This window comes from Oenanthe melanoleuca, chromosome 5 (assembly GCF_029582105.1).
Source record: "Oenanthe melanoleuca isolate GR-GAL-2019-014 chromosome 5, OMel1.0, whole genome shotgun sequence".
NCBI classification, from domain to species: domain Eukaryota; kingdom Metazoa; phylum Chordata; class Aves; order Passeriformes; family Muscicapidae; genus Oenanthe; species Oenanthe melanoleuca.
Genome location: NC_079339.1, coordinates 7,482,590 through 7,494,779, shown reverse-complemented (window position 1 = coordinate 7,494,779; position 12,190 = coordinate 7,482,590). Strand labels below are relative to the sequence as shown.

Sequence of the window (12,190 nt, the reverse complement as noted above, 5' to 3'; positions counted from 1 at the left end):
TAGGATTATGTTGTTTTTTGTTTTCTAAAGTATGGGAGAATATCTAGTGAGGCAATTGAATAAGGGAAGAAAAAATGGCCAGTCATCTTCCAATTTGAGGGAGTCATACAATGCATTTAGCTCTTGTTCACAGCCCTGTTAACCTTTTCCTGAATGCTAGAGGAGCCATCCTTTAGTGGGACATCCCATACCCATCCTTACCGATGGCAAAGGAAATGGAATCCTCCTTTATCAGACACGTGTATCGCCACAAGTGACTTTAAGCAAGGAGCCTTTATAGTCCTGGTATAATAAAAGAAAATTAAATCTACATTAAAGCAGGTTATTTTAAGAATTACCTACCATCTCATCATTTCTCTGCTTTTAAGAATTGAGATGTGAGGACATCCTCTCTAATTAAAAGCTCATTATAAATGAGCTCTGAGAATATAATTAATGTTCTCCAGGAGTATATGCAGTTTGAAATCAGCTATTGATGTGTTTTTAGATCTCTGTTGTATTGATTAAGAACTTCTGGGATTGCACAGATGTTGCACTAAAATTTATGCGTTGTATCATTCATTTACAGAGGTTTTTCTTTTATGCATATTGTTTTAAACTGCAAGGTATACTTTTGCTTTCCTATGTGGAGAGGTTGTGCTTCCTTTTTTATTTCCCTTTTGAGAGGGGAAAAGAGGAGGAGGAGGCAAAACCAGATCTAGAGAGAATGAATCCAGGCTCTGAGAATAGAGGGAGAGCAGTTGTGTAGCTCTTCAAAGGGCTTGAGAAAAGTCAGAATTTAGAGAAGGAGGTGTATTAAACAAGAGTATATTCCTACACTGGAATTGCCCAGTGGAGAAGTGGTAACCCTGCATTAAATTTGAGCTGTCCATTTATCTCCAAATCTGAAGAGAATTCTGAGGAGAGCATGAAGTTCTAAAATAAGAAAGGCGTTTTGAAGCTTTTTAGTGATTTTTGAGAGAGAGTAACCAAAGCTGTTTGGTACAAATCCTTAAAGACTTCCTTGAGAATAACTTCAGGAGGTAAATTCAGTATGTGACAGAATTGTCTTAATAGATGATGACTGTTTTTTGAGCAAGAACTTCTTTGATCATTCAAAGGAGCACAAAAATTAAGAAAAGAATTGTCACAAGAGGGTTATGAAACCTGGAAGAAAGAAAAGAATATAAAGAGAAGCATGTTACAAATTTTCTGACATGAAATTATGAAGACTTATGCCATGTGTCTGGCAAAGCACCAGACATTTACTGTGATTTATAACTATTGCCTTCTTTCCGTTTGTTTTCCTATTTGCTTATGGAACAGTGGGAATAATAATAATGTTAACATAGCTTAAGGCTTTAAATATGCCATTCTTCTACTGTAAAAAGGATGAAAATATAATTAAATAGGAACAAAAGGGACACATTTTCTCTGGCAGTGAACTTGTGCACTCCCGTATTTTGCTGGGCTGTCTCAAAAAATGTCCTGCACCCAGAATAAGGTTCAGTGCTTCTGTGAATAATGTGATAGAGGTTGGAGCTGGGAGGGAAATGAAATATATGGAATGCACAGTATGTGCCATATTATTATTGAAATATGGCATGGAGTGAAAGCAGCTGATCACAGAATTGCTTTGTGCATTTCTTCTGCACAGGAAACAATGGGAATGAAAGGGGAAAGCTTTATAAGCAAAAATCAGCGAGTATTCCCTCTGACTACAAATGCAGAAGTAATTTAGAAAAATGTGTTAGGCATGGTGAAATGATTAGATATTAAATTAGGTCTGCTGGGATTGCTGAAAGAACATCAGCTGAGAAACATCACAAACTTGTGCCACTTGCAAGAATTTGCATCGTGGTCTTTGCAAAGCAGCAGAACTTCTTATGATAATGATTTAGAAAGTAGATCATTTCAATGTGAAGGAAATGAAGCTCAGACTCAGCCTTTTCCACACCAGCACCACAGTACATTTCTTTCCCCTCAACAAGATTTAGGAACATTTCTTTCAGCAGCTTCCCTTTGCTATTAAGCTTGAACAATTGTGTTTAATAGAGGCTTGTCATTTGCGTGCCATGAGTGAGGAAAAGCGCAATAGTTCTTGGAAAAAGCAAACTCCAATTAAACACTCCAGGCCCAGTAAAACTGCTCGGCAGGTGTTTCATGTCAGGCTAATGTATAACCTCCCTTCTAAGGAAAGTTCAATTTTTAGGGAACTTTATTGCCATCCCAGTTGTTCTCTGGAAGTGGGCAGGACAGAACAGCACCTGGTTCCTGTGCTCTCTTCAAAGATCCCATGCAGCTTGGCAGGTTCTGTTTTCCAAGAAAAATCATATTGACTGGCATTAATTCTACATCCCTTCTTTAATCCTTCAGTAATTGAGACTTGTAGGAATTGCTCCATTATTTTGCTAGGGTTGATGCCAGGCCTATGGGCTCCTAATTATCCAGGTTGCCTCGTTTGCCCTTTAATAGCGCCAGCACAGGACCTGCTGCTTTTCCAGTCTAAAGAAGTTCCCCTGATATTTTGAGATCCAATGGAAAAAGAGCAACAGAAAAGAAAATCATTGTCATGGTCTGCTAAATTCTTTTGCCTGCTTTTGAAAAATTCTTACAAACAAAATCTTCATACTACCTCATTTTTAAAAGTGTAGCCTTTGTAGTCAGTTTTTAACATTCTCCAGGGTTATTCTGAGAGTGAAAGTATTCCCTCAGATAAGGTTGACACATCATCTTGCGTTTTACCTGTTCAAACACAGGATACATATGTCATATGTTTACTCTTTCTGCACTGACAGTTTTCTTGTCTTATTCAGTAATGAGCCAATTCCATTTGGAAATGTCTTTATATTACAAAATATATTAAAATATCTTTTTTTTTTTTTTTTTTTTTTTTTTTGCTAAAATGTTCTGGGTAAGTTGGAAAAAAGTTTATCCTGCTTAAATTTAGTGTTTCTGTTTGCTTTTCTTCCATCATAAGGTATTACTTGAACTTGAGTGACTTTCTACAAAAATGCTTTCTATTACACTTGTGATTTTATGCTCCGCATCTTTCAGAATTCAGAGCCATCTGACTGCCCATAACTGAGGTGATGGATTTATTTTCAGGCTGGAAGCTATCTTTGACTACACTCCAACTTTATCATTTATTATTCCTCCCTCCCTGAAGTGCCTGGAGAGCTCCGAGATTTTCTGAATGATACTGTAATGAAGGCAGACTCAGCGTGTTGGAGTGATTCTTGCTGTCTTTCAACTCTTGGCCTCCTCAGTGCACCTTTCCTTGAGTTCCAGCCACATTTTTAATATTGTCTTAGGATGAGTTTTCATTCCGTAGCCTCCTTCATGCCTTTTTCTATCCTGTGGCCTCAGGATTCACCTTATTAGTAGCTGTAGGGGTGCTGTGAGTTTATTTCAGGCTAGGTGTGGTGCATGCACGTGGCTGCAGTGACCATTAGCGGTTCTCAAGAGCTCGTTTTTCCAGGAAAGGATCTGATCTGTGCAGCCTGAGCTGTGCAGTCCTGGGTGCTCTGGCGCACGTGGGAGGAGAGGCAGCACTCGCAGGGCACATTCCTGATGGAGCTGTGCTGACCTCCGGTGTCACAGCAGACTCTGCCAGGTCTCCAGACTGGCATTTCTTGTTGAAAGTGGCACACAGGCATGGAATATTTGGGTCGAGAAAGGCCTCAGGGATCACCAAGACCACCCTGTCAGCCAGACTGAGTGCTACATCCAGTCTTTTCTGAGCACAGTGCCTGTGCTTTTGTTTGGTATCCCTTATTCATAAATTTCCAGCAACTTGAAAACATAGTGACAGATTATCCATGAATAGCAGAGTTCCCTTGCAATTTCTTTCTTGCCTATGTAACTGTACACTGGTGTTAAAATCAGAAACTGCAGCAATCCTTATCCAGCATTCCCCTTTTGATCCCAGAAGTTACCAAACAAGTCCAAGATGTGTTAATGAAACATCCTTTTGCTGTTTCTGAAGCACAGAATTTTCTGTTTTCCACATTCTTACCTTTTAATGCCTTGTGCATTCAGTAAAGCCAGTTTTGTTCCTCATTTCCACCATCTCTTTTTATAATTAGCACAACACCTTCCCAGGCAATCAAGCCAGCCAGGCTGCTAGAAAATGGATTTGCCTTCCTACAAGAAGGAAAGATGCTTTACTGTGGATTGAGGAGCTGACATCTGCGCTGGCTTTCCAGAAGGACAGGAGTCTTGGTTTCCCAGATTTTCTGTCTGGACATAATAGATATCCATAGGTAAAACCAGTGCCGTATCCTATATAATTGATTCTATGATTCTGTGTTAAACACAGCATCGAAGGGGAAAAAACCAGAAACATCCCCCTCCCCACTTTTCATCCAGCCTAAATGATCCACCTTTTGTAAACAATACAGATTAGCAAAATCTTTTTTAACAAATTATTCCTGATTTGTTATGATCAGTTCTGGCTAGTTTTTAACTAGAAAGGCAACTGAAGAATAAATAGAAATATTGTGGTGATTATAAGGACTCTGAAAAATTCTATGTACAAATAACTTTGGAAACCACTAGAAGGACAGAAGGGTGATATCTCACCAAATAAGCACCTGTAGGGTTTTGAAAATAAATTTTGATAAATTCTCCTTCCACAAGATTTTACCTTGAGTAGAAGGTACCTGTGTATCTGTGACAGAATTATTGTGCAACTTAAACTCTTTGGCGTGAGCAGCAGCAGTTAAGGACAAAATATTGCTGCAGCTGGAAGGACTAAATGGAGGAAGTATAAAATAAATTTTTATATGTGAGGGAAAGATTTTTGTTGGGAAAGTTAATTACAAACATTGTCACGGCAGTAGTGTAAGAAGCTAAGAAGTTCTGAGGGCTGGGAAATGTGTTCTGACTTGACAGCACAGGCTGGGCTCAATATGGCCAAGAGGATATAAATCTAAATAGAATCAGATTTAAAAGTCAAGATTGCCTCACATGTAGTTGAAGAAGTGTGCTGTGATGCAGATACAAAGACAGCCATTTCAAATGGGTTGAAAACTCGAGGGATGACTATTACACCTTCATTATATGATATCTTTGTAATCCCAGTCAGGCTTCTGAATGTGGGATCTCATTGTAACCCTAGTTTCCAAAGCCCAAAGCTGACATGTCAGACACTGTTCAGTAAGTCCCCCTGCCTTGGAGGATGTGATCTCTGAAATATTCTTTTCTGTGTTTTGCACGACCAACCACCTGGCTCATGGGATTCTGAAAAATGTTATCTTTTTAGGAGTGGTTTCCTGCCACATTAGGTTTCCTATGGAGAAATCTGTCATTAAAAAAATGGGAACGGCTGACAACACTCACCACAGTGATCATCCACAAAGATATTCTGTGTCTGAGTTATGCTTTAGAAAGATCAGGAATATGCCATATACCATATTTTTGCTTAAACTGCATTCTCCTCCACAAGTCAGCAGGAAAACAGTACTAGGGAAAAAAAAAAAAGAAAAAAAAAAGAAAAAAAAAACAATGCAAAGAACTAGATGTGGGGTGCTGGCAAGCCAGTCCACAAAGCCCAGCTGATGTAGGACCTTGGTGCAGTAATAATCAACTAATTCTGACAACTCTCTGTACCTGAGGATGCAAATCAACTCCACTTTTTTGTCTCAAGTAATGGAAATTCAAAGAATGAACCTCAGCAAGTTTCTGCACTTTAGCTTTGCTGAGTGAGGCATTTGTGTTCCCAGTAATGATAAACAGCAGTTTGGGAAAAGGCTCTGAAATGAATCATCACTCAATAATAATGGAAATTGGGAGGCAGAGGTAGCTGGGAGAGCTGTTTTGATCTGCAGGCTGGCTATGGGAGGGAGATGTTTGCTTCCCACACAACCTGCAGGGCATCTTCTCTGGCCAAAGGTGCCTCAAAAGGCCTTTCCTTCTTTCAGTCTTGATCTTCTGAGGAAGATGCAATAGAGATTTCTTACTCTATCAGGAGTATTTGTTAGAAGTCCTTGGGAAGACTTAGTCTGCCAATCCCTTTCTCAAATAAAGGTACAGGTCTGGTTTGAGGGAAGAGTAAAATAAAGGGTTCCATGATAATAATTTTATCTTTTGTCCAAGTTTTGAGGGCAGCATAAAGCCAAAACCTCAAAAAATTATTCAAATAAAAAAAAAAAAAAAAAGCAAGTCTATGTCTAGAGCTTGTAGAGAATATAAGACTGTCTGCATGCTTATCTCTGAATAAGTAATTTTTAATTCATAATATTTTACTGTCTGAACTGCTCAGCTGACATGTACTTCATTGTTTTCACTCCCATTTCCATACTTGCTAAGAGCCACTTAGGAATAACTCTAATCAGCTGGAAAGGAGCAGCACAACTCTCCAAAGCATTGAAATAGGCTAAAAATAAATTGCATAGCAATATAAAATGAGAGTTACATGGTAGGAAGCTCAGCATTTCCAGTGCATCTGGGATTGCTGCTGTGTGAAATCAGACATGCAGGTGGGGATTTTTTCCTCTTCTGGTTCTTTCTGCATTTTTTTTTTCCTCAAGAAATCATCCATAGAGGATCGAAGAAATGCAAACTCTGAGGGATGTCTCAAGAGAGGCTTTACCACCATGATTTATGCCTTTTACTTCCAGTGATGCATTCCCATTTTCTGTTCAAACTCACAGCCTATGAAATATTTTCAAGTTTGAGAGCAGATGAGGCATCAGACATGTCTAATGTTACAAATTACTGTGGAAGCGACAAAAAGTTAAAGCTTGAAGTGAATGATTTATAAAGTGATGGAGTCTCCTGGGGAATTTAAGCCCAATTATTGGTTTAAGAGAGAATACTTCAGTTTGTGGCAGAATTTGAGCAGCGCTGTTCTGCAATGTGCTAAAAACCTAGGAGTAATACCAAATTTTTTGATTCCCATTTGTTCTTGTGGAAACTATTCATCTAATGCGGTTTTGTGAACCCATGAAAATCTGTATTGAGCTACTGGAATTTTAACAAACCTGGCAGATCTTAATGACTGTTAGCAGACAAAAATCCATAGCTTTCACTTCCTGGAATTCTGGAGCTTTTCAAATTTCATAAAGAATAAATATTTTAATGCTAATATCTCTATACTAATTGTTTTATTTTCCTTTTTCTTTTTAAATTAGTGATACTTTGTATTGTCTTATGAACCCTTGATCAACTATAGTTGATCTTTTTGCTTTCTCTAAGTATCTTAAATGACAGTAGCAATAGCTTTTACTTTGATTTAACATGTATTTTTCCCCCTGAAATTCTGTTTAACTAGGATTCTCTGATTCATCTGTGTAAATATTATTTATACCAGAATATAACTTCTGTTGAAATCATTCTGGCTACCTATCAGGATTAAATAAAATGTGGTAATTCATCTAGCTCATTACATTTAGCATGACCTAACATTTTAAAAAGCAACTTTGAAAAAAAAAAAAAAAACAGCAAGGCAAGCCTTAGATCTTTGCATATTCCAAAAGTGTTGATAATTCATTTTTTTCTGCTGTACTAAATGACACATTGAAGCTTTTTTTTTTTTTCACTTCTGATTTTTAAATGGCTCAGATAAAATGCTTGACAATAGAGGCTGAAAACTCTTTGAAACACTCCCCAGTTGAGATAAAATTCTTAATTTAAGGAAGATGATGGAGCAGCTGCTTAAAGTAATGGAGGTGCCTAAACAGAGCAGCTGATAATCCATATTCTGTTCCTTAATCATAGCACTGCATTTTGCTTCCCTCCCTTGCTAGAGAGCTCAGCTCATTTTTTTATAGATCAGTACTCATGGGACACTCTAGGGTCAGAAATAGATTATTGGTCTTTAGGTAAAACAGACAGACCTGAGTGAATGTTCTCAATTGTGAGCTCGCAAAATTGACTGAATTTTAAGTAGTAGTGTAACTTGGTTATGTTATTTACACACAAAACTACTTTTGTGTTTGTAGCCAAGCTCAAAACTTGGGCTTTGCTTCTTGAACTGAAGTGGACAATGTCCATCAACTTTCTGAACCCTACATTCAGTTCACAATTCTCAAATATAAAATGTAGCTGTGAAAGTCAAGCTGATTTTGTGGATGATTTACAAGCAAAAAGCACTTCAGTGTATTGTTTTGGGCTTTTTTGTGTTTGGTTGGTTGGTTGCGGTTTTTTTTGTAGCAAAGGGTTCAACTCTAATTCAACTCTAATTATACAACAATTTTTACTGCATGCCTGCAGTTATGTTTTGTGCACATCAAGATTTAGTTTAGTGCTATCTAGAGAGACATTGAAAATAGTTCTATATTTTGGCTACTCTCCTGAAAATAATAAAAGTAATTATATTGGATACTCTGTACAACACATTAGTATTTGAAGGAAATGAAATATAACGTATCTTTGTCTCAAATTTTTTTCTGTCAGGTAAGTTACAAAGCTATTTTGTAGATGTTAAATTAACATTTGTTAGTCAAGACTTTAAAAAGAAGGAAAATAGTTACATTCCTGATTGTAAATCCTTATAGATTGTACTTTTGCTTTCATTTTGCCAGGATCAAACCTCTCCTTTGAGTTGATCTCATAGGAGACTTTCAGGCCCTAGGCCACTGTTTGAGAGAAAAATGTAAATATAAATAGGAAAATCCAAGACACTTTTCCAAAATCCCCAAGTTTTTATGCTAAGATTTTATCATCTGAGGACAAGACACAGCTACATGCAGCAAACAAAAGACTGTCAGAAAAAATAATGCCTGAATTGGTTTATTTTAAGAACCAAAAGATGTTTCTAATGTACAGATTTTTGCTAAGAGCTTGCCCCAGAGAAGGACAAATTCAAGATTCTTGTTTCTTTTTTAAAAAACAAATCTTAAGGGTGTAGTTTGATTTCAAATGGATGCTTGAACTCCTTATATTACTCTTCCTCATTTGTTTTTATGTTTTGATTATAAATGAATTACCATTTTCAGGCTGAGCTGGTGAGGTATTACCTGTATTCTGGGCAGCAGGCGGACAAATTAAAAAAGAAAATTATAATTTTCCTGCTAATGTGTTGCTTAGTGGGGGCAAGGGCAGGCTCTGTAGGAAAACAGAGAGGTGGAAATGATTGTCAAAAGGGTAATACATCATTGCCCTGGTGGGTAACCCCAGTTTTTGGGTTTCCTGAGCAGCCCAGCAGTGGGATGGTGCCGTTCCTGCTGAACAGCCTGCTGCTGCTTTCCTCTCTGCTGCAGCAGAGGGATGCTTTTCTTAGGAGTGGATGTCCTCAGGTCCCCACTCCCCAAAAGCAGGTTGCTGGAATGCTGGGAAGGACAGACACTTCTTGGCACACACAGACAGCCCCAGACCTTGCCACAAGGGCTCCATTCCCCTGAGTAGCTCAAGGTGGGAAGTGTTTGTGAGACTGAGAAGCAGGGAAGAACACACACCTGGGGAGCAGAGTGGCTGCTGTGGCTGAATGCTAGAGCCATGAATTTTGGTGTGCCACTGCCTCCAGCTTCTCTCCATGTGTGTTTTAAAATGTGCTTTTAATGCTATAATGCTGCCACTAACCTGGGAAATACATATATATTTAGGTTAGTTTGTGTGTAAAGCTGTCTGTAAATTGATCCTAAAATAGTGACTGCTGTGTCTAAAGTCCAAGTAACCTTGAACCCAACTTGTATTTAATCATGCTGTGTCTGGGAAGAGAACTGTTAAATATTACTGAACTTTTCCTCATTAAACAGGTGTTGAGATTATTAGCATATGTTCTATTAGCTGTCTAATAAATGCAGGTGATACTGATTATTTAATGAGAAGCTTCACCTCTACCAAGATGTTTTTAAATATTCATTTTGATAGATGTTTTAGCGTTCAGTTCTGAAAATAAAAAATACTGAAGTTGAACTATAATGAGCTACACCATAGTTCCTGGATCTGGAGATTCAGTGAGGTTTTACCTTGTTGATAGAGCTGGAAGACTGAAATGCATCATAAATATTCTTGTTCAAAAGCAAATCTTTAGAATTTTTTGAAACCCTGACCTTACTTTGGAGGATGCTGCAACTCATCACAATTTGAAGTTAATTGGAAATACTTAAGTTAATCAGCCAAGCACTTCAGAAAGTTCTTGCAAGGCTGTTTTGATCCAATTTAAGACGTATTACTGAATCTTTTAAAAGTAAAGAATTAAAAATAGTTGATTAGCCTTCTTCTGGATTGACCTGAGTGACAGACAAGGCAGCATGTAGAATCTACTATCAGATCTGCTCAGAATCAAAAGATATTAAGATGTTTCCTTGAAAAACACTCACTATCCACTTTCTTAGGTTGTACTATATGGAAACAATATTGATGAAGTGTTTCATGTGTCAATAAGTGCATGTAATTTTGGGATTCTCCCGGTGTTTTCCAGTACAGTTATAAACAGCGATAAATTTCGAGTTGTGTTATTTATGAGGGACAAGCTTGAAAAAGCATCCAATATTCCAAGATGTTGATGTAATAGAAGGGAAATAGTTGGCAGTAGGATCACAGGTACTGTCATGCACACACGTAACAGGATCTGGGCTTTCTAACAGGATTCACCCTGACAAGGATTTTCCCTTAATAATCCTCCTGTTTCAGATAGCTCAAACAGATTACTCAGGCACTGAAATGGGTAGGCTTAAAATACCACTTATCCCTGATTGCTGGAATCTTGTTCTGGGAAGCATTTGGGAGAACAGCGGTTGTTTTAGGTTTTAAACCAGAACTTGCAGCTTAACTCTGAAAACCTTTTATAGGGGAGGCTCTGGAGGATCTGTCACTAAGTGGCAGATTTATGGTTTGACTTTCAGCTCTCATTTCAATGTACAAAGAAACCACACTAGCCATGACAACAGATAGGTTTGAATGGAAATCAATCAGCTTGAAGTGATTATTGCCTGAATATTGCTTAATATGATGATGATGATGATGATGATGATGATGATGATGATAATAATAATAATAATAATAATAATAATAATAATAATAATAATAATAACATTACTTATTCCCAGTCTATCATCTGCGCAGGTTTGGCAGACACAGACTGGGATAACCAAGAGTATTGCTTCACTAAAAGATTGCGAGTGGCTTGAAAAGTAGTTTGAACTGCAGATGTGAATTTAAATTGCCACAATCCCTGTCCTTCTGATTTAATTTTTTTTAAATCCATTCTAATGTCATAGATTAAATGAACTTAAATTAAATTTGCCCATGTAGTCCCTTATAGTCAAGCTTTAAAGTAAGGGTTGCAAATATGTATCCTGCATCATATAGTCACCCTAGGACAATATGTCACTTGAAAGAGCATGAAAATAAGAAACTCATTTCACCCCATCCCCTAAAACACAAAAGAGTGGCTTTAATGTTTTCCCAAACACATATGAAAAGTTATGATTTAACATTATTGCTATTCATAAATGTAAAAGACCAACTGAATTCCTGGGAACTGGTTGTTTTTCTGGAGCTAAACTGCATTTTTCAAGAATTGTGGCTGATATGAAGCATTAGGACACTTAAAAATTGCATGACTGCTAATAAAAGATATTTTTGCAGCTCTAGTTTTGAATGTATACTGTTTTTAAAGTAGTTTGGGTTTTTGTTGGTTTTTGGTTTTGTTTTTTTTTGAGGAAAGTCTTTGTCTTGCACAGATATATTTTAAATGCTTTTTCTGAAACCTGCACTATATAACATTGAGTTTTTCCCTCCTGTGATGTGTGTACATGCCATGTATATTTCAAACATTTTGCTTACATGATCATACTTTCATATTAATACAAAAACACCAATGATTATTATTTATTTTCTCTTCCTTGTTGGATTTTCTCCTTATTTTCTTGCTGAGCTATTCTAAAGTAAAAAAAGTAAAAGATACCCTATAGACCATCTTCCAAATGTGCATAATACATGACCTGGTGCTTAATGTTTTCCAGCATCTCAGAAGCAAGAACATGTTCTGAATTGTTATTACATGCATTTGATGAGCTATCTAATGGTTTGATGACAATATTTAAGCCAGGGTTTCTTGAAGTGAATATGTTGTGTTACATAAATCAATTCATTAGTATCCTAAAATCTGAAGCATCTGTTTGGGAGCTCAATAAATGGGACTGTTCTGGTAACGTTATCTGGGATATCAATATTCAAAAGCTTCCTACATCCTGAACGTGCTGATTGCAGCTTTTTCCTTACAGAAAATCAATTATCCTGCCCTACAGTAGCAGAATTT

General features: G+C 37.3%; 1 protein-coding gene across 1 annotated transcript in view; it reads left to right on the top strand.

Moving 5' to 3' along the window:
- Positions 1 to 12,190, top strand: part of SHANK2 (SH3 and multiple ankyrin repeat domains 2) — a 247,754-nt gene that overhangs the window by 85,630 nt on the left and 149,934 nt on the right. The gene's annotated exons all lie outside the window — the stretch shown is intronic.